Genomic DNA, 11,709 nt, shown 5'->3' with positions numbered 1-11,709 from the left:
AAAGGAAGAGTATGTGGCAAGTATTCTAAATTATCTTAGCTAAGTATAAAGACCTGGAAATGAGAAGTATGAGGCCCTGGCACATGGCAATCAGCCCAGGAAGATCCAACCTAATATATTTATTCTAGGGCTGCCCATCCAGAGAGAAGTCAGTGACAATGACCTTTTGCAAAATATTGTATATAACTTTAATAAATCAGCAGTGTGAATTGATATGGGAAACATCCAGAAACTCTAGTAAAACTGTAGGTTTAATAATGAAAAATAAAAGGAAGGGGAGGAGAGGGGAGAGGAGGGAAGGGAAGCAATCCACCCAAAATTAAGGGGGGGGGAGCAGAAAATTCCAGGCTCAATAAAATGCATGAGCAGCCTCGTCCACCATATCTCATTACCCCCACTGCAGTCCTCATTTTCCCTCAAGGAAGTTATGCCATTCCAGGCCACCAAACCATTGCTCAATCCCACTGGTGAAATCCAAATTTTTTTAATACCGGTTCTGTGGGCGTGGCGTGGTGGGTATGGTGTGGCTTGATGGGCGTGGCAGGGAAGGATACTGCAAAATCTCCATTCCCACCCCACTCTGGGGCCAGCCAGAGGTGGTATTTGCCAGTTCTCCAAACTGCTCAAAATTTCCGCTACCAGTTCTCCAGAACCTGTCAGAAGCTGCTGAATTTCACCCCTGCTAAATCCTGCTCTGAAGAATTAGGAGAACCTGATTAGACTCCAGAAACTTTACAGAGATTATGTTTGAAGCAATCTTCATTTCTGCTAGCTCCCCAGTTTCAAAGAATTCTTTCCATGGTATTTTGAAGGATTCGCTTAGGGGAACCATGAAGTAATAGTTACTTTCAAGAACAAAAGAAAAAAAATGTGCATTGGTTCTAAATATACTGAAATGAATCTTGCTAATCCAAAGCACCATGATATTCTTATACCGTGTTTCTCCAAAAATACGACTTACCCCAAAAATAAAGGGAGGTTTTTTGGGGGGTGGGCCTAATACCCTACCCCCAAAAATAAGCCCTAGTGAAGGGGATGGGCATGGCCAGCACAGGAGGCAGCCCTTCCCTTCGCCGGTCACCTCATGGCAGCTCGGGCCATCGGCAATAAATTAAAAGAACTCCCATGTACCTTTTCACTCCTGTTTCCCGGTATGAAATGGGTTTCAGCTTTTGGAGGATGGCCAGTCTTTCACTCCGTCGTTGCATTGGAATTCTCCCAAAGGACCTTAAAATATGATGTTCAATACCATCAACAGAATTCAATGTGCACATAACAATTTTGAGAAAGTTGATAAGGTACTACTTTTAACAAATGTATTTTGTATACGATGGACCAATGCAGCTGGTACAGAATTGATATAATAAAGTCCATCCAACTTGCCTCTACAAGGACAATTATGCAATACAGATTGTCCTCGACTTACAATAGTCCATTTACTGACCATTCAAAGTTACATGGCACTGAAAAAAGTGATTTATGATCAGTTTTTGCAGCATCCTTAATAATCATATGGTTGCAGTGTCCTGGGATCACCTTATGTGAACTTCTGACAAGCAAAGTCAATGGGGAAGCTAGATTCACTTAACAGACATGTTAACAACTGAAGTGATTCACTTAACAACTATGGCAAGAAAGGTCAGAAAATGGGGTAAATTACACTTAACAGCTATCTCACGTTTTTGGCTCAATTGTGGTCATAGGTTGGGGACTTCATATGGCAATATGTATAAGGTAAAGGTAAAGGTTCCCTTGCACATATGTGCTAGTCGTTCCCAACTCTAGGGGACAGTGCTCATCTCTGTTTCAAAGCTAAAGAGCCAGTGCTGTCCGAAGACGTCTCCATGGTCATGTGACCGGCATGACTAAATGCCAAAGGCGCACGGAACGCTGTTACCTTCCCACCAAAGATGGTCCCTATTTTTCTACTTGCATTTTTTATGTGGTTTTGAATTGCTAGGTTGGCAGAAGCTGGGACAAGTAATGGGAGCTCACCCCATTACTCAGCACTAGGGGTTCAAACCGCTGAACAGCCGACCTTTCGATCGACAAGCTCAGCGTCTTAGCCTCTGAGCCACCGTGTCCCTTATGTCTGTGGCAATGTATAAGTGAAGTTAAGCAGATTTTCCTAAGATAAGACTGTGGCTGAGTTAGCAATAAAACTGGTACAAGGCATTTCTGGCTCTTATCAACCCAACTAGATTTCCACAGCTGATACAGTACACTATCCAAAAGTCATCTTCCCAATATCATCTTCCTTTAGAAGGAACTGCGCCACCCGATCATAGCTGAATTCTTCTAAGCACTTCTTCAGACTCTCCAAGTACTTGTGTCATGCCTTGTTTGCTTTTTGCCTTTATCCAACTCTAAAAATTTCACTAAGGGACTGTTCCTCAACCTCCTATGATTAATCGTATAGTATAGTATACCCTTTATTGTCATTGTACATCATGTATATAACGAAATTTGTTTAGCTTCTCTGGTGCAATCAGTAATAACTACAAAACAAAGGGAGAGTTGGGCAGACTTTACTGCCTCTTTTAGCAATTCAGTGAGACTCTATTCCCACTCTAAAGCAAGTCCTCTGGAACTTCTAAACTCTGAAATTCATTCTTGGCAAAAACACAGAGGCTAAAGGGCTACATGGATTAGCCTTTCTTTTCCTCCTGCCTTCAACCCACGCAAAGGCCTGCTTCTGCTGCCAAGAAGACTAATCTGCCACAGTTCTTCCCTTTATGTATTAGGACATGTGGAATAATATTCCCCATTGCTTTCTGGCCCGTCAATCATGTATCTGTCCAATAAGGATACACGGAATGTTAAAAAAAAAACAGAGTTCTACACCAACCTTACAGTGGCCTAATCCTGCTTCTCTTGATTTGGTAATATTTCTTGGAATGAATCACATTTTTAAGTGATATACTTCACCCCTTTTATGACCCAAAGGCCAAGGGATATTAATAAGGGAAATAAACTGCATGTATTTAAACTTCCCAGGACAAATAGCCTAAAACAGGATGACCTCATAAATGAATTCACTCAGATAACACTGCACAAGGTGTGAGGTCATGCATGAGGTTGCTGAATGTCTCTCAGATAGGAAATATTTCTTAATGTCCTTGGGAAAAAACCTCTTCTACTTTTGGCTCCCTTACAATTGATCACAGGGCTTCATTCCAAAGTTATTAATAATAGTATTTAATAGATTACTTCTATACACTTAATTTTCATTAATATCCTGCCCAGTTATTGAGATAGTTAACAACAAATAGTTAATTAAACATATGGCTAGGGATGCTTTGTCCAAGATCCTCTCACATACTTAGAAGTGTGCCTACACATAGGACTATTTCAATTCATCAGGAAGGTTTGTGTGGACATATTACTTAGTGGCGGTACCTCTTCGTGTTCTGTGAACATGTGGAAGGTCTCATGTCTTTCCTCTTTTATGTAGTATAAAAGCCAAATTCTTATAAAGTTTCTTCCCCCAGCTGTCATGGAAGGAAGGAGGAGGAGATATTAGTTAAATATAAAGCAGCTTTGAGAATAAGAGAGGATAATAGAAGAATTGGAGGACAGATTTCTACATAATAATAATTTTACATATAGTTTCCCTATCAAGCAAATATACTTATATAGCCAAATATACCTTTCTCTATTTTAAATTGCTCTCAGGATCATCACGATGCCCTTGGTGCTTCTGAAACAGCATTCCAAAGAAAATATAACCAATGAAACAGCCACCTTCTCTATAACCAGGTAAAGACATATAACAATGAGGACTAGAACTTTGAGCCAAAACTGATAAATCTGACAGATGAAACCAATCCAAAACAAAGAATCTAACAATGAAATTCATAAGAGAAATACTGCAGGCCTAATCAGGAAAATAACAAAATTATAAGATTATGAAAGGAAAAAGACTCAAAAATACATCTCATGACTTTGCTATACTGGCAACAGTATCAAAGTCAATTCCTTTTTCATTGTATTTTAGTGGTTTAAAAATGTCAGTAGAACTATTATCTCTACAGGGGTTCTTACAGCATGTCAGTGAATAATTTTCTGTGTAATAAAGTTGCTTTTTAAACAATGCATTTTCAGACTATCACAGGTGGTATCAAAACTATAAATATTAAACTACTCTCTTTAATTATACTTCTGTTTCCAACAGCTGTGATTCAAGGTAATGAAAGTAGCAATATATAGGGAGAAAAAGAAATACCTTTAAAAATCTGCAATATTTTCCTCAAAGCCAGTTTCACGTTTTAATTCTGGTATGCTTACTCGAGGTTTAGTGGCCTGAAACACTGAGATTTTGGCAGTTTAAGAAGAAACTCTCTTGCAGAGAGAGAGAATGCAAGGGAATATCAGTATTGATTTGGCTTCAAGAAAAAAAGAATCTGATCCTCATTCAGACCTAGAATCTTGACTCAACCTCACAAACCATTAAATGCAGCATGAAGGTGTTCTGTTAATTGTTATAATGTATCTTCTTAGACTCAGCTTACCATGAAAAAAGCTTAAACTTGGATGTTCTGGTGTTAGTGGTGTTTTCCCTTGTTTTACAAACCCAAGTCTTAAACAAGTATATAAACCTATAATATTTCATTCATGAGCAAATTGGGGAAACAATTTTATAAGGAACTAAAAGGCAAAATAACCATATTAGTTGTATATCTGAATTGTGGACTGAAGAACTAGAATATCTGGGTCTGAGGGTTAAGAAATATAAAGTGCACTTCTTATGGGTTAAAAATGAAATTAATTCATCAGAAAATATTCTTAATACAATCTTAAACTTTATTCCTAAAATAGGTAATCAGTCAGCTTATGAAGAGCTTAAGTGTACATAAATGAAAATCCTTTTAGTGCCACGCCTTTTTTCCTTTTCTTGCTGCGGCTGTTAATTCAGTTATAGTTATTCCATTTTATTTCTTTTTTCTTTCCATCAATAAAGCTTCCAATAGACAGATTGAGTATCCCCAGAGTCAAAGCTCCTTATTTGTTGCCAAAGTAATCCAGTTAAAATAACAAGACACTTGGTTTCTCTTCCGAGCTGCTAACGATCCGCAATTATACTTTCACTTCTTCACAGTCTCCATTTTGTGTATTGCAAGGCTATCCGTTTGTCTTTTCCCTTTGTTTTAAAGAAGTCCTGTTTATCGCCTCTTTTCTTTTTCTCTCTTCCAAAAATAATCCATTCCCATTTTTAAAAAAAAAGAAAAAAAGAACAGTTTTCAAAATTTATAACTTTCTAAAAAAAGGCAATCATTCCAAATTAGCAATAAAATCCATAATCCTTCTATGAGTCTTTCCCTTTTAAAAGGTATTTTGCAAATCTTCTTGCCCCAATACACCGTAGCCGCTAATTAAGGCTGGGGCACACTTATCAATATCCACAGTTTAAAAAATTGAAAAAGAACAATTTTGGACAGATTGGTAAAAGATTTATAGTAGGTTGCAAGATAAGCAAAACAACATAGTGATTAAAATGGAAATGTAATGCTTAATATATATTTGAAGTCTGAATATTGACATGAGGTATTATACCTTTTTTTTATTTCCCTTTGCTACCTCTTTGATTTTCTTTCTTTTCTTGATACTTTTTTTCTTTTTTATTTCTACTTTCCCTCTTTTCTCCTTGTTTTTGTTTTCCTTTCCTTCTTTTTTTTCACCTTTTATCTCCATTCCTTTTAAATTGGACTATATAAATATATGTATTTGGTTATGAAATAAGACTATAAATGAATGAATGAGAATATGATTTTTTTAAATGTTCCAAACGCTTAAATGAATTTTTGAGATTTAAAATAAATATGAAGTAGATGATCTTAAAATATACGAGAAGATATTTGTTAAAATTTATGCTGAGTTAAATTGTGGTATCTGAAAAAGCAATTTATGTAATATGTGAATTAGTTAAAATGAAATAGCTAATACAACAGATGTAGGCATGGAGGAAAATATGCTGGTAACACCAGCCAAATAAGAGAATGAGATTTGGAGGGGAATATGCTGGAAATCAGCCAAAACAAAACATGCTGGAAACCAGCCAAATAATAGTGGGAGGTTCAGAGGAGACTATGCTGGAAATCAGCCAAAATACAATAGTTGGAAACTAGCCAACAACGGGTGGAGGTATGGAGGTGACTATTCTGGAAATCAGCCAAAATAAAGCATGCTGGAAATCAGCCAAACAAAAGCTGGAGGTATGGAGGAGGATATGCTGTTAATCAGCCAAACAATAATATGCTGGAAATCAGCCAATAATAGGAGGAGATAGGGAGGAGAATATGGATTTTGAGATAAATTTGAGAATATAAAATATGCAAAACTAAAGGCAAATTGATAAAGCTTTAAGGTTTAAAGATTTGATGAAGGGGTCAAGAGATTAAGAAATATGGACTGAATTTTGATTTATTAATTGAAATAAAAAATAAAAAATAGAGCTGTATCTAAGTTGAAATTACAATGTGTGGTTAGAAATTGTAAGGTAAATAATTAGACTAAGAGATTAGAATATTTTTTTTCTTTTTTTAATGTTTTAATATTGATGTTAAAAGGTGTAATGAAGAGAGTTTGGAAAAGAACCAGAGATAATTGAATTTATAAATGACCATAATAATGAATTAAATGTGTACCTGGAAATTAAATTAGTGGTGATATAATAGAATGGTTCTGATCAAGATATTAGAGTTTATGACTAAAAATTTTTCTATGTTTTGACTTTGAATTTTAAAACATATAATGGGAAATTGTGAATGGAGCTTTTTCAAAATGTAAGTAATTGTACCTATTCATGACCAGATCGAGACTTCGCTCTCGAAAGAGATGTATTTTATGTGTTATGTTGGAAAAAATAAAAAATATTTTGCAAAAAAAAAAAAAATAGAAATCCTATAGGGCATTTAGACAATAAAAACAAATATGTTTGCATGTATTGAGCATTATGTGCCTGTGCTTATCATGGTCTCTTGAAACCAAGTCAGTCAAAAAGAAGATTCTTGTTTAACAAGATTTATTAATAGGGTGAAGGATAAAGTTACAAAAATTAGATCAACTGAATTATTTTCTTTAGAACCCTAATGTTATGTGAGAAAAAAACTTGAGAAATGGAGGTCTGTAGAGATTCTCAATCGTCCAGGTCATGGTTGTCCCACAGGTGCTTTTTCAGGAGGGAACTGGACTTCTTTGTTTTTTCTTTGAAGGCGTTTCACTTCTCATCCAAGAAGCTTCCTCAGCTCTGACTGGATGGTGGGGAATGGAAGGATTTATATTCCATACATCTGGTCATTTGCATCCTTTTTTTTAAAGATTTTTTTTATTTTTAAATATACATCAATATCAATACATGAAGAGTGTGGCCCCTGGGAATAATTCATTTTGATACAAACATCAATAATGATAATCGTAATAATTATTATATTGATCAAACTTATATAATCTTAAAATTGATATACATGATTTTTAAGGCAACTATTCAATATTTCAATATTCCATTTTAATGCCAATGATATTATAAACGTACATGGTAATACCATCTTTCACCCTCTAGTCTTTCCTATCAAATTGTTACTTATATTCTATTATATAAAAAGAAGGGGGGAAATTATATCTGCTAATATTCCCCCTGTATCAGGTCACTATTACAATCCTAATATATAAATGTGTGTATTCTTATTTCTTCCTCTATAAATTTCTAATCAGGCCATCATTATATTAGAAAAAAAGAAGAAAAAATATCTATAATAATTTCTTTCTATCCATCGTCTCTCGCCTGTTTTAATATTTTAATTCTTATTCATTTTTTGGCTTACCTCCCATATTCCTGTCTTGGATCTTTATCTCTATCGACATCTGTATCTTCACCATTCAGACTGAATATTTCTCCCATCTCTATCCTCCTGAACTGCCAGGTCTCCAGAATATCCACAAACTTGTCTGCTAGGTTTGTTAGGAACCTATTGGATCTTCCATTTGGTGCAGAGTTTGTCTCCCAGTTGATGTCAGGGTAGTTAAAAATTCCCCATTACTATTGTGATGTGCTTCCTACATACCTTAATTAGCTGCCTAGCAAAAAGTTCATCTATTTCCTCTGTTTGGTTGGGTGGCCTATAGTATAGACCTATGGCAATTGTTACAGTGGTTATGTCTGCTGTGTTATTTTTTTCCTCTTTAATATTGACCCAAATGCATTCAATATAATTTTTGTCATTGTTGTGCTCTATTTCTATAGAGATGTAGTTATTTCTTATATATAGTGTAACTCCACCTCCTCTTTTATTTGATCTATTTCTTTTAAATAATTTAAATCCCTTTAGTTGTATGTTCCATTTGTAAGTTTCCATAATGGCAACAATATCATATCTGTCCTCATTTACTTTAATTTCTAATTCTGTTTTTTCCTCATACTCTGTGCATTGGTATATAGACATTTGAGTCCATTTTGATTGACCTTGTGTTTACTGTCTACATAACCAGGGACCCTCCCTAATTTCTCGGAGTGTAAAAAAGGTAGCAGGATATTTGTACTTTCAGACTTGCAAGATCCTGTTAAAATAGCCTTGCAATAAGGTAAAATTAGATCATTTAGTTGTGTGCCCTAACTGCTCTATTTGGAAAGCTGACAGAACTAATTCATTTTTCATTTTGGTATGGAGGAGACTTTTCCAGTCTTTTCCTAAGAGATAATTTGTGAACTAGAAAACTGGCTGCTCTTTTTTGATGAAACTAGACTGACCATTATAATCAGCCCTGGATAATAATAATTTCAATTTATATTATATATGATTTGCTAAAAGCCACAATGAAGTCATTTCTTTTTCGGCTGATAGCACTGAATGAGAAAAAACCAAAACTAGATTCAAAATGATTGGGAGCATAGTGCAGTTATTATGGATTCAGAAAGGTCTTAGAAATTTAGTAAGGAAATAAATATAAATAAATAGATACTGTCTTTAATGACTTCTGTATGTGTTACTTTCCTGATGAACTATGATTTTGACAGTAAATCCTTTCAAATGAAGGCTGCCAATACTCAGAGAAATCTTGTCCTTCTGTAGCATATTTCACAAATCTCTTGTGAGGTGTGCTTCCTATTGGTAATTGTCCCACAAAGATCTTTACCATTTTTAGGAAAGAAAGTCCTTTATATTTTGGTTCAAGATGCTATTTTGCACAGCAATCATTTCACACAATAAGATAAGCAGTCATGCAGTTTATTTGGGTTTGGCTTGGATGTTTGTGAACTCTGAAAATCAAGGTTGTAGGGTAGCATCAAACAGTATCAACAAAGCAGTTGAGTTGCTTCTTTGAAAGATAGTTAAATAGCTTTTGATAAAGCATTCAACCACCGTAGAACCACAGGGGAAAGATTCCACTAGATACAGGCCTTTAAATAAAACAAATGGATAGATCATAATTAAAAAACCGAATTAACTTTCATAATCTTATAATCTGGAGATGAACTCAACTGCTTCTTTTTTTAAAGGTGGTTAATCATCTTCAGGCATGGATCATCTCCCAGTTAGAGTACATATAACAGAGAAGGCTCTCTTTTGCCCTCAAGGAGGAAAAGAAATGTAATGTGCAATATATGTGATATCAATATTTTATTGGAAATTGAAAAAGGCCAACCTGAAATTTTCATTACTTCTTCGCTTTAAGGAAAAAGAGAGCTACAAAGCAGTGGCATAGCCAAGGATGTCTCCAGGGGTTAAGGATTACTTTGCTTTTGATCGGAGCAAAACTTCGAGGTTTTTGAAAAAAAGAAAATATGGTAGGGCAGATAAACCTATCAGATGAGGGTAAGCAAAAGGTATTTGCTTATAATAGTTATACTGTTTTTTAGTAAGAGTGTCTTGATGGTGCTGACTTGCAACCCCATTTTTTTAAAATTGCTTATATGATGGCATAATGAGGAATTTGTCTCTACTCATAATTGTTTTAGAACCATGGGAACAGCTGACATCTCAGCCCAAACAATATTTTTCCTGCTCTGTAGAAGGGAAATTGAGCTCTGCTCCTCAACAATTGGAGAGGTTGAAAGGGTAACCAGTTATTGGTTGTTGTTTTATAAATCACTTGCTCATGTAGAGATTTGGCTTATCTGTCTCAGGCATCAAAATGCCTGGAAGTAACTGTAGAGCACAGTAAAGATTATTTTAAACAGTTCTAGAATAAACTAGAGATCTAGTTTGAACATTATTTGTAGTAGATGGTGTACACGACTTAGGGAGATGCTGGCCAGTTGCTGCAATGACCACAATGCCACCCTTCTTACAAAAATCTGGGAATTTACAAAAAGCTGAGGGAGCCACGCTCAGTGTAATGCTATGTATGGTAAATGAAGGTCAGAGAGTTTTCTGGATGATGAGAAGCAATGGTGAGCAGGATGAGAAAGGGCTGCCTACTGAACATCTCCCTTCCTGAGTCTAAGGAGAAAAAAAAATCCAGGCAGGACAAAGGCCAGAATTAATCCCCCATCCATGGATGATTAAATGAAATAGTTCAAGACACGATATCATTTCTCATGAAGGTTTGGCCCAGCACTGGCATCACTTTTGAAATATGGCCCCAAAATGATGAAGTCAATCTTGATTTTAAATTTGTGAAGTGTGCTTTCCCTATTATTCATTATTATTATTTATAAAATGTATTGGCCACCCATAGGTAACTCTGGGAGATATACAGTCATAAAAATATGACTATACATATACAATCAAAACATAAATAAATTAAAATATTAAAATCTAAAGACACGTGCTGTTCTCTCACGGGGAACTTCATAATTTAGCTGTAGGCAGCTCACCGAATTTCAAAAAGAGTCTGAGCCATTTTACATATGCATGTTGCAAAATTTCAGTTCAGTTGTGCACATTATGGCACATTATGTGTTATATGGCAGGTCTACCTGAGGTGTGTAAAATGGACATTCATATGTGAACACTGACAATCTGAAGTCAATGCTACAGATTCAGAATTTGATATATATTTTCCTTTTTCTTTTGTACTACAAAATAATTATTGTGACTTTCCCTGAGAAGTATTTCTAAGGATGGTTGTTGTTTTTTTGTTTTGTTTTTTTGTCACTTAGTAGGTGGCTTTGACAAAGTGTGGAAACAAGGGAATAGCTGCATTCCACTTCACTGATAAGTTTGGGAAATGCAAATTAGATGAGATCCTATTAAAATGCAAGCCAAATTAATTTTTTCTTCCATCCCAGCATGTAAGAGATTCCTACTGAAAGATTTAAACATAATTATACAAAACTCTCCTACAATACTTGGCAGCATTGTTCTCTAGTAAGATTTTTGACATTATGAGGCAGACATAAGTACCTGCCAAAAGAGAAATTGAGGTTGACCTCCCAGCTTGGATGGATATATGTGATTAATATTGTTGTAGTCTCTGGAGCAGTGGTGGGTTGCTCCCGGTTCGGTCCAGTTCCATAGAACCTGTAGTAAAACTGGCGGGAGGCTCCGCCCACCCGCCATGTCATCATGGGTGACCTGAGCATGTGCAGAAGCTTCTGCGCATACACAGAAGCACTAGTGCGCGCGCTCCTGTTGCAAACCAATAGTAAAGGTAAGTGGAACCCACCCCTGCTCTGGAGCTATTTGTGTAGGGATATCTTGAATAAACTGTACTATGGAATTGTACAGTCCTGGTAACTACTAACTATCATCCCTACAAAAACAACAGTTT

The sequence above is a fragment of the Pantherophis guttatus genome, chromosome 1 (genome assembly GCF_059756535.1).
Source record: "Pantherophis guttatus breed Tessera chromosome 1, ASM5975653v1, whole genome shotgun sequence".
In the NCBI taxonomy this organism is placed as follows: domain Eukaryota; kingdom Metazoa; phylum Chordata; class Lepidosauria; order Squamata; family Colubridae; genus Pantherophis; species Pantherophis guttatus.
Note: the sequence above shows the minus strand (reverse complement) of the source record.